Here is a 15,765-nt window from a genome sequence, read left to right as displayed (position 1 = left end):
GCCTTCAATGAGCCCAACTTGCCCACTGACACTAAAGCTCATCATTTAAACAATAATATCTCTCACTGATGCTGTCTGATATGAATTATGAACAACAACATGATCTTTGAAGAATCAAAATTATAGGTGTCTCAAAGAGCCAGAGATAGATGTACACTAGGCCTAAAAAAAGTTGTAGTCTCTTGTTAATGATATTTTGCATACAGAAAGTATTCTGAAGATAACATGGACGAAATGTATTATTAGAAAAGGAAGTATATCAAAAGTGAAGGAGGAGGAGTCAAGAAGGCAGATTAAAGGGTCACAATTGCCAAACTGCCCTCAAGACCTATCCTACAAAATGACCACAGAAAATGACAAATCAAACCCCAAGTAGAAAAGTCAACAAAAATCCATAGTTAGTCATTATTCTAGCCCAGGGAAACTTATGTATAAAGAAAAAGAGGTCTGGACCCTGGGGTGTGGGCTGGCTAGGCTCAAATCATGGTGGAAGCAGCATCAGCTTTGGGCCTTTGAAGTGTCAACTGTAGTAGCAATAGCAACAGGAGTACCAGACATGCCAAATGCACAGAGATGGTGAGGTGAGTGAATATTTGGTCAGAAAGAGATTCTAAGGGACCACTCTGGGCACATGATCCAGTGCCATTTGGTAACTAAATGTATTGTGCCCAGTTCTAGGTCAAATTCCAACATGGAGAAGAATAATGAGACAATAGGAGTCCTACCTAGGTAGATGCCAGAGTAGAGAGCAAGAGGGCAGTGAACAGACTTTTTCCAAATTATACTATTTTGAAGGCACCAAAACCCTACAGGCTCCCAGATTGAGCTACAAGGGCTCAGGCTGATGATCTCCCCTTCCCCTAAAGTGAACAAAGCCCAACTCTAACATAAAGTCCAAAGTCAAGAAATAGGCAGGGGGAATGAGCAACAACAAAAAAAAGTAGTTGATTAGGGGCAACTGGGTGGCTCAGTGGATTGAGAGCCAGACCCAGAGATGGAAGGTCCTGGGTTTAAATCTGGCCTTAGACATTTCCTAGCTGTGTGACCCTGGGCAAGTCGCTTGACCCCCATTGCCTAGTCCTTACCACTCTTCTGTCTTAGAACCAAAAAAAATAGACAGAAAGTCATCTTTCCCAATAGGGAAGTAAAGAGGAAGGGACTTGAATAAAGAGGGGTGGAGGCAAGAGGGAGGGTAGATTAAAGGAGAGTGATCAAAAGTTAGACTGATTTTTAAAAAAATATATTTATTTTTTGTTACATTTTAAGTTCTAAGCTGTCTTTCTCTTTCATTCCCTCCCTACCTTGCTCTAGAGAAGGTAGTATTTGAGAAAAATATACACACACATATGTAAAACCCTATCATGCATGCTTTTACTTTTAAATTTTTTCTCTGGAGGTGGACCTTCACAGTTATTCTTATCACTGTTCTATACAATGTTCTATTGAATCTGTTTGTTTCACTCTTCATTATTTATGTAAGTCTTTCCATAGTTTTCCTTTTTTCTCCATGTTTTTCTAAAATTAACCCGCTCATTGTTTCTTACAGCACAGTAGTATTCCATCACAATCATATACCATGTTTAAACAGATTTTTGAGGAGACAGGATAAAAAAAGAGAAAGAGAAAGAGAAGAGAATAGAATGAAGAAAAATACACAATTAGCAATCATAACTATGGTACTGAATGGGATGAACTCAGCCATAAAACAGCAGAGGATAAAGAATGGATTAGAAATGAGAATCCTACAATATGTTATTTATAAGAGATACATTTGAAATAGAAAGACACTCATAGAATTCAAATAAGGGGCTGGAGTAGAATCTATTATACTTCAACTGAAGTAGAAAAGGCAGGGGTAGCAATCATGATCCTAGATAAAGCAAAAGAAAAAAAGGACCTAATTAAAAAGACATAATCAGAGAAACTGCATTTTGCTAAAAGGAACCATAGATAACAAAATAATATCAATACTGAAAATATATGCACCAAGTGGTATGGTATTCAAATACTTGAAGGAAAAATTATATAAATTACAGGAAGAAATCAACAGTAAAACCATACTGGTATGGGACATCAATTTACTCTTATCAGACCTAACAAAACTAACAATAAAAAAATAAGAAAGAAATTAAGAATATAATGGAATTTTAGAAAAGTTAGATATGAAAGACCTCTGGAGAATAGAGAATGGAAATAGAAAGGAGCATACCTTTTATTTAGCTGCACATGGCAACTTAACAAAAATTAATCATGTATTAGGGCATAAAAACCTCATAAACAAATGCAAAAAAGCATAAAAATTAAATGTATACCTTAGGGATTACAATACAATGAAAATTAGATTTCATAAAGGGACTTATCCTAAAGAATGAGTAGGCCAAAGAACACATCATAGAAATAATCAATAATTTTATTAAAGAAAATAACAACAATGAAATAATATGGCAAGTTTTGTGGGATGCAGCTAAAGCAATATGCAGGAGGAAATTGATATCTCTAAAAATGTGCATCAGTAAGAGAAAGAAAGAACCTGTTAATTAATTGATAATACAACTTAAAAAAAAAGGAGACAAAGAACAGATTAAAATCTCCAATTATACCCTAAAATAGAAATCCTGAAAGTCAAAGGAGAGATTAATAAAATTGAAAGTTAAAAAAAACCAATCCATTGAACTAATAAATAGCAGTAGGAGCTAGTTTTGTGAAGAAAAAACCCCCAACAACAATAAAATAAAGAAATAATTGACTAGTTAAATTTCTAAAAAGAAAGAAGAAAGCCAAAATTACTGGCCTCAGAAATGAAAGGGTAATTGCACAGCCAATGAAAATGAAATTAAAGCAATTATCAGGAATTATTTTGCCCAATTATATGCCAATAAAATGCATGACTATTTGCAACAACATAAATTGCCCAGATTAATAGAAGAGGAAATTGGATATTTAAATAACCCTAGACTAGAAAAAGAAATTAAACAAGTCATAAATGAGCTCCCTAAGGAAAAAAAAAACCCAAACCAGATGGATTTATGAGAAAATTCTACCAATTCAGAGAACAAATAATTCTAACTTTATGCAAACTAAAAAAAAAGAAAAAAAGGTAAAGGAGTCCTACCAAATTCCTTCTAGAACACAAATACCTAAATCAGAGAGAGCAAAAGTAAAGCAAGAAAACTATAGAACAATTTCCCTAATAAATATTGATGCAAGCATTTTAAATAAAATATTAGCAAAGAGATCATAGCATACCCTATGACCAGGTAAGGTTTTCTTTTGTCTTTTATTTCTATTGTCAGGCAAAACAAACTTCTATACTGGTCATTGTTGTAATAGCAAAATCATACATAACCAAACTCCCAAAATAAAACCACAAATACATTGATGTTAAAGATGACTCCAACAATTCTTCCTCTGGAGGTGGATAGCATTCGCTGTCAAAAGTCTTCCAGGATTGTCCCAGATCATTGCATTGCTGAAAGTAGCCAAGTTTTCAAAGATAATCATTGTCCAATATTACTGTTATAGTATACAATGTTCTCCCAGTTCTGCATCAATTACCACAGATATTTCCAGCTTTTTCTGAAATCTTCTTGCTTATCATTTCTAAGAACTCACTATTTGACAAAATCTGGGAAAACTGGAAAATAATTTGGCAGAAACTAGGCCAAAAGCACACAAATAAACTAAGCTAAGCTAGAAATGGGCACATGATTTAGAAATAAAGAATGATATTATAAGCAAATTAGGGAAAGGAAAAGGAATTATCCATCAGATCTATGGATAAGGGAAGATTTCAATAAATCAATTAATATTATTAAACACCTACTATGTGCCAGTCATTGTGCTAACACTGGGAATACAAAAAGAGACAAAAGAAAGTCTTTGCCCTCAGGGACCTTACAGTCTAATGGGTTCATGATCAAACAAGAGATAGGATCACTATAGGTAAAATGGATAATTTTTATTATATTAAATTTAAAAAGGGTTTTTTTTCTCTGAACAAAATCAATGCAGCCAAAATTTGGAGGAAAGGAGAAAAGTGTGGGAAAAGTTTATAGCAAGTTTCTTTTAAAGATGTCTTCTCAAATATATAGAGAAGTGATCCAAATTTATTTTTTTTTAGAGTCATTCCCCATTCTATAAATGGTCAAAGTATATTATCAGTCAGAGAAGAAATCAAAGCTATCAATAGTCACATGAAAAAAGCACCAAATTACTAATAATTAGAAAAATAATAATTAGGATAACTGAAATACCACTTCATACCTATCAGATTGGCTAAGATTACAGAAAAGAAAAATGGCAAATACTGGTGGGGATAATAGGAAAATAGGTACACTATGGGGCAGCTAGGTGGCTCAATGGACTGAGAGCCAGGCCTAGAGTGAGAGGTTCTGTATTAGAATTTGGCTTCAAACATGTCTTAGCTGTGGCACCCAGGGCAAGTCACTTAACCCCATTGCTTAGCCCTTACCACTCTTCTGCCTTGGAACCAATACACAGTATTAATTCTATGACAGAAAGTAAGGATTTATAAACAAAAACAAAACACTAATGTACTTAGTGGTGGAGTTGTGAATTGGTCCAAACATTTGAGAGAATAATTTGAAACTATGCCCCAAAGCCTATAACACTGTGCAGACCCTCCAGCAATAGTGCTACTAGGTCTATACTCCAAAGCTTTCAAAGAAAAAGAAGAAAGACCCATAGGTACAAAAATGTTTATAAGATCTTTTTGTGGTGGCAAAGAATTTGAAGCTGAGAGATTCCCTTCAATTGGGTAATGGCTAAATAAGTTGTAATATATGATTGTAATGTAATACACACAGAGAGAACTGATGGACTATGAGTAGAGCTTGAAACATTTTATTTATTTATTTAGTTAGTTAGTTAGTTAGTTAGTATTTCCTTCCTCTCCACCCCACCCCCACCCAATGTGGCTAAGTGGAAATGTTTTGCATGACTTCTTATGTATAATGACTATCATATATCTTACCTATCAATGGATGAGGGAGATGGTGAAGAGAGGGAAAGAATTTAGAACTAAAAAATTTTAAAAAATTGTTTAAGTGAGGGAAACCTGCCTGAGTGCCCTACTAATATGCCTTAGATGTAGGTAATTAAGTAACTTGGATTTGAATCTTGCCTCAGACACTTACTATGTGACCCTGGCCAAGTCACATAACTTTTCTTGACCTCATTTTTCTCATAATAAAATGGGCATAATGATATAATAATAGTATTTTCCTTCAAGGGTTGTTGCAAGGATCAAATGAGGTAATGTATGAAAACCACTTTGCAAACCTTAAAGTACTATATACATGCTAGCTATTAGTACTATTAAGGAACCTAAAATGGGAAAGGTTATGGAGTAGAAATAATATTGGATTTGGAATCAGAAGACTGAGGTTTGATTCCAGACTCTGCTTTTTATTGCCTACATGGCGTTGGAAATGTCATTCAACCCTGTGGATCTTGGTTACTCATCTATAAAATGATAGAGTTGGGCCAGATAATCGATGAGGTCCTTTTCAGCTCCAAAACTATGATTCTGTGGAGGATTTATGGGACAACCTGGACAAGAATTTCAAAGGATTAGAAAATGTGAATGAGTGTCAATCTGCATTGGTAGAGGGAATGTCCACATTGGTGAGACTGTATACCTATCAAAGTATCAAATAATGGAAATTCACAAATATTGCACTGTTGTGTTGATCATTGCCTTTTTTCCCACAGCTGCTCTTGTAAATTGGTGCCTTTATCTTGCTGGCATTGCCTTATGAAAGTCTCCTTCACATTTTTCATAGTCTGGCCCAATTAGGCCACCCTGTTCTAGCACTGCTCTCTGTATAACTCAGCCTTATGCCACCCCTAAGTCCTGAGTGGACTCTCCATTTCTCTGTTCTGAAATCTCTTCCTATTCAAGTTCCTCTTTTTATTCGGTTTGGGAATTCAGATGCCACATCCTCATGGAAGCTTTCTCTGATATTTCCTCATCTCGATTTAATGCAACAAACATTTATTGTTTCCTGCCATACATTGTGTCATGTGCTAGTGCTAGGTATACAAAGGCAAAAATGAAACTATCTGATTTCAAGGAGTTTATATAACAACATATGCACAGATAAGTAAATAAAATCTCTCTGTAAATACAAAATATATATATATTTTAGGTAGAATTTTAACAACTAAGGTGGAGATAATTATTTAATGGAATGTAAGAGAGGTCAGTGTTTCAAGGGAGCCATCTCCCTAAAGATGCTGAAGTCAGGGAGGAAGATAGCAGAGTGTAGAGTGTGAAGTAAGAAGTTCTAAAGGAGAAGGAAAGGGAAGAGTTCTAGAGCCTCACTTGACTCTGCCTTGGCCTGTAGCCAAAAGCATTAAAATTCTGACCTTTGACCTGGGTTGGGCCCAGATGGATTTTATTCCAGAAAATCTTAATCTGAGAACGTAAACCTTTGGGCTAAAATTGAGGGGTGGGAGTGTGGGAGGAAGCAATGGGGCTGTGGGGCTGCTGTCCCCATCCTCAGTGCTGAGACAGAGTGCAGTGGACTCTGCTGGAGGCAAAGAGAACTGCAGGAGAGAAACCATGCCCCAGGGGCTAGGCAGGCTGGTGGGGCAGGCTTTTGACACTGGCCAGGGGGAGAGGAGGGGCTGCTGTCCCTGAGTTCAGTGCTGGAAGCTAGGGCAATCAATCTTTGAGCGCAGAGACCAGAGCTCTGCTAGGTTTGACTGCGAATGCACCTTTGCTAGGAGAAACCTTTGCCCCTAGCTTTGACAGCAAGGGTTAAGTGAGAGAGGGGGTTTTCCCCAGGAGCCTGCTGCAGAATCTGGGGGGCACTGCAGAGCAGGGTTACATGACCCCGTTGTTTTTCTTTTGCTTTTGGTGTGCAGGGTGTGTCGTCTCTCCTACGGAGGGGTTGGGGGAATTCCCACTCTGGCCTGTATATGTGTGTGTATATCTATATTGGTCGGGGGAGGGAGGAAAAGGGAAGATTAGAGCTGTGCACTACTTCGGAGAAAGGTGGGGCGCTAGGACCCACGCGGGCTCCGACTCCCGGATCCCCACTCTCTCACCTTCCTAACCACCCCAGTTTCTGCTACCTCCCCAGGCCGGGCTCCGCAGCGCCGGAGCCGGAGCCAGAGCCGCCGCAAGGAGGGGAAGCGGCAGGCGGAGCGGCTGGGCTGCGGGAGGCCTCGGCCAGGCCGGGAAGGAGGGAAGGAGGAAGGCGGAGAGAGGAGGGGGGAGGGAGGAGAGACAGCGGAGGAGGCGGAGAGAGGGAGCGCGACAGAGCGAGCGGAGGGAGGGAGGGAGCGAGCACAGGAGGCGGCGGCGGCGGCGGAGGAGGAGGCGGAGGAGGAGGAGGCGGAGGAGGAGAGAGAAGAGGACAGAACAGGGCAGGACAGAGGGACGGAGCAGGGCCGGGCCGGACCGGCCACACGGTAATTAGCGCCGCTCGGGGCGGGGTGGGGGGGGTGGGGTAGGGAGGGCGGCCCCCGCGGTTGGCAGTGCCCGGGTCGTGAGCACCCGCAGCTGTCCTCCCTCCCCGGCTCCTTTCCCTTCCCCCGACCCCTCCAACTCGGAACCGGGCGCCCGGGGCGACCGAGGTGAAGGCGCTGGGCATTGGGTGGGTGGATGCGACTGGGCTGGGGAGGGGGGGGATTGGGGTTGAGGGGGGTAGAGGAATAGAGAAGGTTTTGCACGTCTTATCTGTGGGTCTGTTTATTTCCCTCCGGGATCCGGAAAGCGCCCCCTCCCGTCCCCCGCTCCCACCCCCAGCTCCCAAAGACTCTCCCTCCACCAACAGCCTCCCCCCCTCCGCCCGCCCCGCTCCCTCCTCCTTTCCTATTCCCTCCTCCCCTTCCCCCAGCTCCAGTCTCAAGTTCAAGTCCATACAATGCCCGCGGGGGGCCGCTCCTCCATCCCTTCCCTTAGCTCTCCTGCAGGGGCCGGGGTGGGGGGAGACAGGGACGACTTGGCCCCGGTCCTCTGGGTCGATCTGGCCCCCTGAGGGCTCCAGGCTCTGCTACAGATGAGAAGGGGACACCCATAACCAGCTCCCCCATAACCGCCCCCCCTTGTCCTCCCCCATCCTGACTCTGGCTGTTTATGAATTTGTCTTGCGCCCCCCACCCTCCCGCCCCTCGAATGACGAACTGAGAACCCAGGAGCTGGCGAATTAGGAGAGCTAGAAAATCCCGATTCCCTAGAGAATCCGCCCCTCTGCTCTGCTGGGGAACAAGAAGGGGGTAAAGGACTAGGGACTGAGGGCAGAGCAATGATAGCCGCGGCAGAAAATGGCAGCCTGGCACGACCCTTCCCCCCCCTTCCCTCCCTCCTCTCCCTCCCCTCCCTGGCTGGCCGAGCCCGGCCCCCTCCCGCCCTCGGCCCCCTGCGGGGGCGGGGGACCCTGTAGGGCCTCCCAGGGGTGGGGTAGCTTGAGGGAAGGGGCGGAGGAGGAAATCTTTCGGGGGGTGGGGGGGTCTATGGGCCGCAGGAGCTGGGAGGGGGCACTAAAGAAGAGCTGAGTTAGCCCTGGCCCTTGCCTCCCCCCACCTTGGCCACCTGTGGCTCAGGGTGCGGGTTAGGAGCCGGGATTTAGGAAAAGGCGGAGGTAGGCGGGGATGATCTGCCTCTCCCCACCCAGACTCTACTCTTTCTACCTAGCCCCCCATTCCCCCCCTCTGCACCTCCACCCCCCCGCAACTCTCTTGTAGGGTTCGAGGGGTTTTTGGAGCTGCACCGGGCTGTCGAGAGTGCTGCCCCAGGCCCTGCTTTCCCCACCCCCTCCCAGCTTGGGGAGCTCTGTGCGGCGCCGCAGTGTAGCGGGTGGGGGGGAGGACGGGACGGGGGAGGCGGATGAGGATTCCCCCCACAGCTCAGGTCTATCGGAGAGACTGGGGGATGGGGGAAGCAGGAAAATGTGGGGGTGGCGGAGGAGGAGGAGAATCGAGCCCCTGCTGGGTGTTTAGGGGCCCAAAAAGTGGGAGCTGCTGGGCCTCTCTCCCGGGGGTCGCTTCCCCGCCCCCGTTTCCCCTGCAGCAGCCTCCGCCTCCACCCCCCAACCCCCAAACAACACACACACTCACACACACACACACACACACACACACACACACACAGACACACACGCTGGAGCTGGTGCAGACGTGTCCTTGAACGCTTCGCATCTGCACAGTGAAGGACGAGGCCTTGCGCAGGGGGGAAAGAGGCTTTTGGGCCCCTGAGCCCCTGAGCCCCTGGTCTTTTGCCCCCTCCCAGGGAAAGCTGGTGGGCTCAAGCCCAAAAGGAATCTTTCACCTATTCCTAGTTCTGTTCCGCGCTCCCCATCCCTTCTGCGCACCTCTCAAGCACCCCCTCCCCCAATCCTGAGACGGGGGCAGAGCTGGCAAAATCCCAAAGCTTTACCCCCTCCTTCTGCCCATTCCCCCAGTCCCCAGCTCTGAGCTTTGCTCTGCCTATGGTACTGTGGCTAGGAAGATGCTTTGGTCTAGGCCACGGTCCCAGTTCCCAAGCCCCCCCCCTCTTTTCTTTTCTCCCATCTATTAAGCCCACCTAATAATTTCTTTCTCTTCTACCCTCTATTTTCCCCTTCTACTACCCATCCTCCTTTTTCCTTTACTTTCCCCCTCCCCTTTAGATCACTTCTCCTCAGTTTATGGACCCCTGGGCACAGGTGAGAGTCCTTGCCCCTGTAACTTCTAAACTCCCCTCCCCATGGTCTCCTTAAGCATATAACCTGACAGCACCTTAAGCCAAAGGTACTGTTTTGCTTTCAACTGGGAGTCTAGTGGAGAATCCAGCAGAGGTGAGGAAGAAGAATTCAATAATATTAAGCCAAGGAGACATCCCTCCTCAACCCCAGCAATAAAAATGAGTCAAGTGGGGGACAAATGCCTCATCCTCTATTGCCCAGCACATCCTGCTGTCTTGGCCAAAGGACTGGCATCGAGGTCCCACAGGGATTCATCCTTGCCTTATGCTTTAGGGTAGCAGTGAAATGTTTCCGTGACCCTGAGAGCTGTCCTCCACCATTGACTTTGGCCAGTCACATATTCAGGGGAAAATTGGCTAGAGGTGCCCCTGGCCCATCTGAGTTTGATGAGTTTGGACAAGCTTAGAGCTAGTATAGATTTGTCAGTACTGCAGCCCTACTGTACCTGAGGGACCAGAGGAGTGTCCATTGAACTAGATGATTGCCTTCTCTTTGGGGATTCATCAGGATACTTCCCAGCCATTGTCTCCTAAGAGCTCCCTCTGCTATTCTACTCCCCTCCCCCCTCATCTCCTGGGGGGGTGGGGGGGGGAGGCAAGTGAACTAGAAGAAATGTTACCTGGTGTTCCTCTTGCATCAACTGGGTTGAAGAATGCAGGCAGCACAAGTAATTCTTTCCCCTTTTGCCTTAGCTCTGCTTTAAGTCTCCACCAATAATCTAATGGGGCTACTTTGGGAAACTTTGTAAAGAAAAGAAAAGTATGTGCTTATGGATGTGTATGAATGCATATGTTCTAGAGACCAGGTTTGCCCCCCCATTCCCCTTTAAGGGTCCCTTTCTTCCCATTTGGACTCTGCCCCTTACCCTCAAACCACTGGCACTGTCAGTTCCTCTTCTCTGTTCCACTCACCAATCTAACAGGTGTTATTTAGGAAAAGGTTAAGGTGTTAGCTCTCTCAGGGTCAATTCTGCTAAAAAATGGAATAAGTTATTTGGAGAGGAAGTCACCCACCACCTACTTCAGTATTCAGGTAAAGGCAAAATGGATACTTAGCAGGGATGCTGCAGAAAGGTCTACCTACTGCCTTGGATGGGAGATGGGACTAGGTGTCTTCTAAAGTCCTTCCCAGCTTGAAGGTTCTAATTCTTAATGGTGGAATAATAGGCACTGGGAAGTCGGGAAAATATTTTGTGCAAGGGACTATGTGGGGTATCCTTGGAATCCTCCTTCTAGGAAATACCACAACTGCCTTCTAAATCTGGTCCTGCATGCCTGTTGGTATATGTATATTTGTATCTCTCACTGCCTGTAAAGGTTGGTTTTTACTTATATTCCAATACCTTTTCCTATTTGTGTGTCTGTCTACAGGTAGACTATTTCACACCTGCTCTTCTGATTTGTTTCTACACAAGGATATCTGTGATTCCAGTATCTGTGTTTCTTTGCGTCTTTAAATGCTATTGGCTCTGAGACATGTATGTACAGTATTAGAGAATGTTAGCTCTGGAAGGGTCTCTTTGATATCATCAGATCTAAACTCCTTGATTTACGGGTGAGGAAATGAGTTGCCAGAGAGATGAAATACCCTTGTTCAAGAACAGAAAGCAAATTAGTGGAAGAGGTAGAACTTGAACACAGGACCCCTTGACTTTCTACCATGTTGTGCTGCCTTTTATCTAAGTTGGTCTGCAAAGAAAGAGTTCAGGGTTGGGAGATGTCATGGGATCTAATACTGGTTCTATCACTAAGCTATGGGTCTCTGGGTAAGTCATTAAACATTTGGGGGGCTTGGTTTCTCCATCTATAAAATGGAAGTTTCAAAAGAGGAAAGGACATCAGTTAGCCTTATGTCATTCAATAATCCCTGATTAACCAATCTCTAAAGATTGTTATGAGGAAGAAGTGAAAGCACTATGTCAACATGGTTATTTAATGGGTTTTCCTAGGATCCTGCTTGACTGACATGTTCTGTTTAAAAAACTTGGCTTTTTCACTGCTCTGTGGTCTCCTGTGACCATGACAACTTAAGGGATCCAGAAATTCCAGCCCCAACCCTGCCAGAGCCATCTTAATGAACTGTAGTGACTTGGAAGAAACTGAATCTTTTCATCAATGTCATTTTTCTTGAAACTCAGGCTTTGACATTTCTTAGCTATGTGACTTTGGGCAAGTCATTTAATCTTTCTAAGGCTTGGTGGTGGGGCACTGGAAAGAGTGTCAGACCTGGAGATAGGAAGAACTGAGTTCAAATGTGGCCTCAGATACTTGGATAGCTAGTATGACACTGGGAAAGTCACTTAACCTTGTTTACCTCAGTTTCCTCATCTGTAAAATAAGCTGGAGAAGGAAATCACATATTACTCTAGTATCTCTGCCAAGAAAACTTCCACAAAAGGAATCACAAAGAGTAGGACATGACTGAAATGACTAAGTAACAACAAAGATGTGTTATTGTGGATAAGCCATTTAATCTTTCTAAAGCTTGGTTTCTACATCTGTAAAATGGAGCTAATAAAACTTGTTCTTTCTCCCTCAGGGATGTTGTGAGGAAACCTATTTGTTATTCTTAATCCTCCATGTCAACATGAGTTATTATTATCAGTTGTAACAATTTGTATTATTTATTGAGGACCTATTTTACTGGAAAGCATTGTGGAAAATGCAAAGAGGGGTAAGACAGAATCCCTCCCATCTAGGAGCTTGCAGTTCATTAGGGAGTAACACATGCAGACAACAAGTGATAGGGACCAGATGAATGGTCTAGGTAGGTATAGTCCATAATGTCAAAGGAGGGAGAGAATATTTTTAACCAAAGGGATCTGGGAAGCCATTTTAGAGGGAGGATTTGAGCCATAAAAACTTGAGTCATGATAAAAACTGTTCCCTTTCCTATAATCCTATAATATTTCCAAAAGAAAGTTTCCAACTTTGTGGGGATAGATAGTACAAGTGTTTTATCCTTATTTTACAGATAGAGAAACTGAGGATCTAAAAAGTTAAGTGATTTGGGGGTAGCTGGGTGGCCTGGTGAATTGAGAGCTAGGCCCAGAGACAGGAGGTTCTGGCTTCAAATCAGTCCTCAGACACTTCCTCGATGTGTGACCCTGGGCAAGTCACTTAACCCCCATTGCCTAGCCCTCACCACTCTTTGCCTTGGAACCAATTCCCAGTATTGATTCTAAGATGGAAGGTAAGGGTTAAAAAAAAAAAAAAGCTAAGTGATTTGCTAAGAGCTAATGTCTGTGACAGGATTCCAAACTGGAACTTCTAGCTTTAGATCCTAAGTTTTTTCCTCAGTGCCACATTACCTTTAAACATTTCAATAAGCAGAATGGCGGTGGGAAAGGCATTCCAGGTAGGGGAAAACACAAACTATGGTTGCCACCTTGAGTGCATAGTAGTTGTAAAAATGCAGCCCATTTATAAATCTTTGCACAGACTTCGCAAGATTTAGAAGGGACACAATAGCTGTCTTCAAGGATTTGCAGGGCTGTGTGTTCTATGGAACAGGGCTTTAGCTTGTTCCGCTCAGCCCCAGGAAACAAAACCAGGAGCTATGGGTAGAAGTTACAAAGTGGCAAATTTAGGCTTCGTGTCAGAAGTCACTACCTAACAATTAGAGCTGTACAAAAATGGAGTGAGCTACTTTGAGAAGAAGTAGATTATTCTTCCTTCTTCCTTAGAGGTCTTCAGGCAGACTGGATTCTTTGTTGTTTTTAAACCCTACCTTCTGTCTTAGAATTAATACTGGGCATTGGTTCCAAGGCAGAAGAGCACTAGGGGTGAGGTGACTTACCCAGGGTCACTCAACTAAGAAATTATTTGAGGTCAAATTTGAACCCAGAACTTCCCATCTCTATGCTTAGCTCTCAATCCACTGAGCCACCTAGCTGCCCTTTCCAAGGCTGGATTCCTTGATTAGATATGAGGTAAACAAGACAGCCTCTGAGGTCCCTTCCAGCTAAGATATTTGATTCAGTGTATCCTTATGCAAATCTGTGTGTGTGTGTGTGTGTGTGTGTGTGTGTGTGTGTGTGTGTGTGTGTGTGTGGTGTAGTGTGTTTATCACAAAATCCAGTAAAGGGCTTATTTGGGGCAAAAGCCTTCAGGATTTATTGCTAGAGAGAACGGTCAGTGTATGGCCCCATTCCTTCAGCAGCATGGTGTTGTTAGAGCTCAGCCTGGGATTCATTTTCTCCTGGTAGTGCTTTGTGTCTCCCTGTTTTTCCTGCACTGGAAAGATGGTTACTTCTTCCTGGCTCTCAGACCTAGGTTCCTGAGGCTTGGAGAGTTAACCAGTCCTAGCATGGAAGGAATTTTTTTCTGTTTAAGACACACCGGAAACATGGTTGGAGGGGCTTCCTTGACTAGACCCTTCCCAGGTTAATTTCTGATCCAGATAGATGTGGATGCTAGAAATAGAAATGGTTCCCTCTGCCCCCACCCACCCCTAGATACTAGTTACTACAGCTCTGGAGTCTGTTCTGAGAACAGAGGAAACCTTAGCTGTTTCGATCAAGAGACCAGAGAAGTGGAGAAGGGGAAGGAAGAGGGTGGTCAAGGCTCCTGAAGTCCACTAAACTCGGCCCCAACTTTCCACTTGGGTTTGTAGCATTCTGCTGGGCCTTGGGTCAAATGAGGAACTGACTTGACCTGCTCTCAAAGATTTCTTCCCACACAGGCCCTTCTTGCTGACGCAGCAGGAGGCAGCTTCCAAGGGCAGCCAGCCTTCTGCATTCCTGGCATGGAGCGACCCTCATCTGGTTGGGGAGGGGGCCAGCTGAAAGAAGGTGGAAGGGGAAGATCAAGAGAGGAACTCCCTTTCTCTCTCCTACCCCTACCCCACCCCCTACCCTCCCACTTGCCCCTGTAATGACTGGGTGTGTTTGTTATCCCACAGAGAGGTCTTCAAATGATTCTTCTGGCCACAGGAGGTGCTAGATTAAATTTTATCTGGGGGACCCCATGAGTTGTTTACATTTGAGATGTGGGCAGATAGGCAGAGCAGGTCAGGAACTCATGTGGCCTTCATGGAAGGCTGGGTGTGTGAATGTACATATATGCTTTGGTGTGTCCATGTGGAGTCCTAAGAGTAAAATAAAAAGTCCAAATTCCTCTTTCTTTCATACAACCTGGAAGGCACAGTTTCAGTCTCAACTCCATATATCTACCCAAGGGCCACGAGTGGGAAGGTCCCATCCAGTAGCTCCCCTGGGTGTCCTTTGGAGTAGCCCTAATATTTTGTTCTTCAATCCTGCTTTACAGTGACAAAGTTCCAGATTGGGCCTCAGTGGGGCAAGTGAAGGTGAGACCGATTGTGTGAGTGTTAGCCTCTCTTGACAGAGGAATCAACAGTCAGAGAAGATGAACATAGATCAGAGGATGTCAGAACTAGTGAGGACTTTCCCAAAGCCCAGAAGGGGCCACAGCTGAGATACTGCCAGGTTTCAATTCAATGTAATAAGTATTGATTAAGCAGCTACCATGTGTCAGGCACTGTGCAAGGCACCAAGGATACAGAGACAAAAATGCATAGTAACATCTTTGCTGATGTTGAGGGGGGAAACATTATAGACTTTGATTAGTGTGTACAAAATACAGACAGAAAAAAATAGGATGGAATTTTGGAAGGAGAGTGAAGGATGAGGAGAAAGCATTAACAACTATAAGTCCAGGACTTTTCCCATTATTGGGATGGGCACTGCATGCTTAAGTCTCTGTATGCATAGATAAATGTGGGTCTCTGAAAGAGAGCTGGCCTCAGAGTCAGAAGGGCCTGAGTGCCAGTCCTGCTTCTGACATACTGGCTGTGTGATCCTGAGCAAGTCACCTAACCTCTCAATGCTCCCCTTCAACTCTCAAGACATATAAACTGCAAAGGAAATGTTATGCATTAATAGAGGGAGTTTCTTCTCTGGGAGTTCCAATCACAAATCTGGTCCAAAATTCTCTCATAATCTCTCTCTCTCTCTCTCCCCCCTCTTTTCTCTCTCTCTTTCTCTCCCCTCTCTCCTCTGTCTCTCTCTCTCTCTCTCTCTCTCTCTCTCTCT

The 15,765-nt window shown here is 44.3% G+C and overlaps 1 protein-coding gene across 2 annotated transcripts in view; it reads left to right on the top strand.

Moving 5' to 3' along the window:
* Window positions 1-7,274: 7,274 nt before the first annotated feature.
* The window catches only part of DNMT3A (DNA methyltransferase 3 alpha), a 166,579-nt gene continuing 158,088 nt past the window's right edge, over window positions 7,275-15,765 (top strand). Inside the window, exon 1 of one of the 2 annotated variants that reach the window (XM_007475932.3) lies at window positions 7,275-7,440. The gene's annotated coding sequence lies outside the window, so the exon portion shown is untranslated. The remainder of the gene's footprint in view (window positions 7,441-15,765) is intronic. The other variant, XM_016423800.2, reaches the window with a different exon arrangement.

This window comes from Monodelphis domestica, chromosome 1, assembly GCF_027887165.1.
Source record: "Monodelphis domestica isolate mMonDom1 chromosome 1, mMonDom1.pri, whole genome shotgun sequence".
Classification (NCBI taxonomy): domain Eukaryota; kingdom Metazoa; phylum Chordata; class Mammalia; order Didelphimorphia; family Didelphidae; genus Monodelphis; species Monodelphis domestica.
The sequence above is the reverse complement of the archived record's forward strand: the minus strand, read 5'-3'. Positions and strand labels throughout refer to the sequence as shown.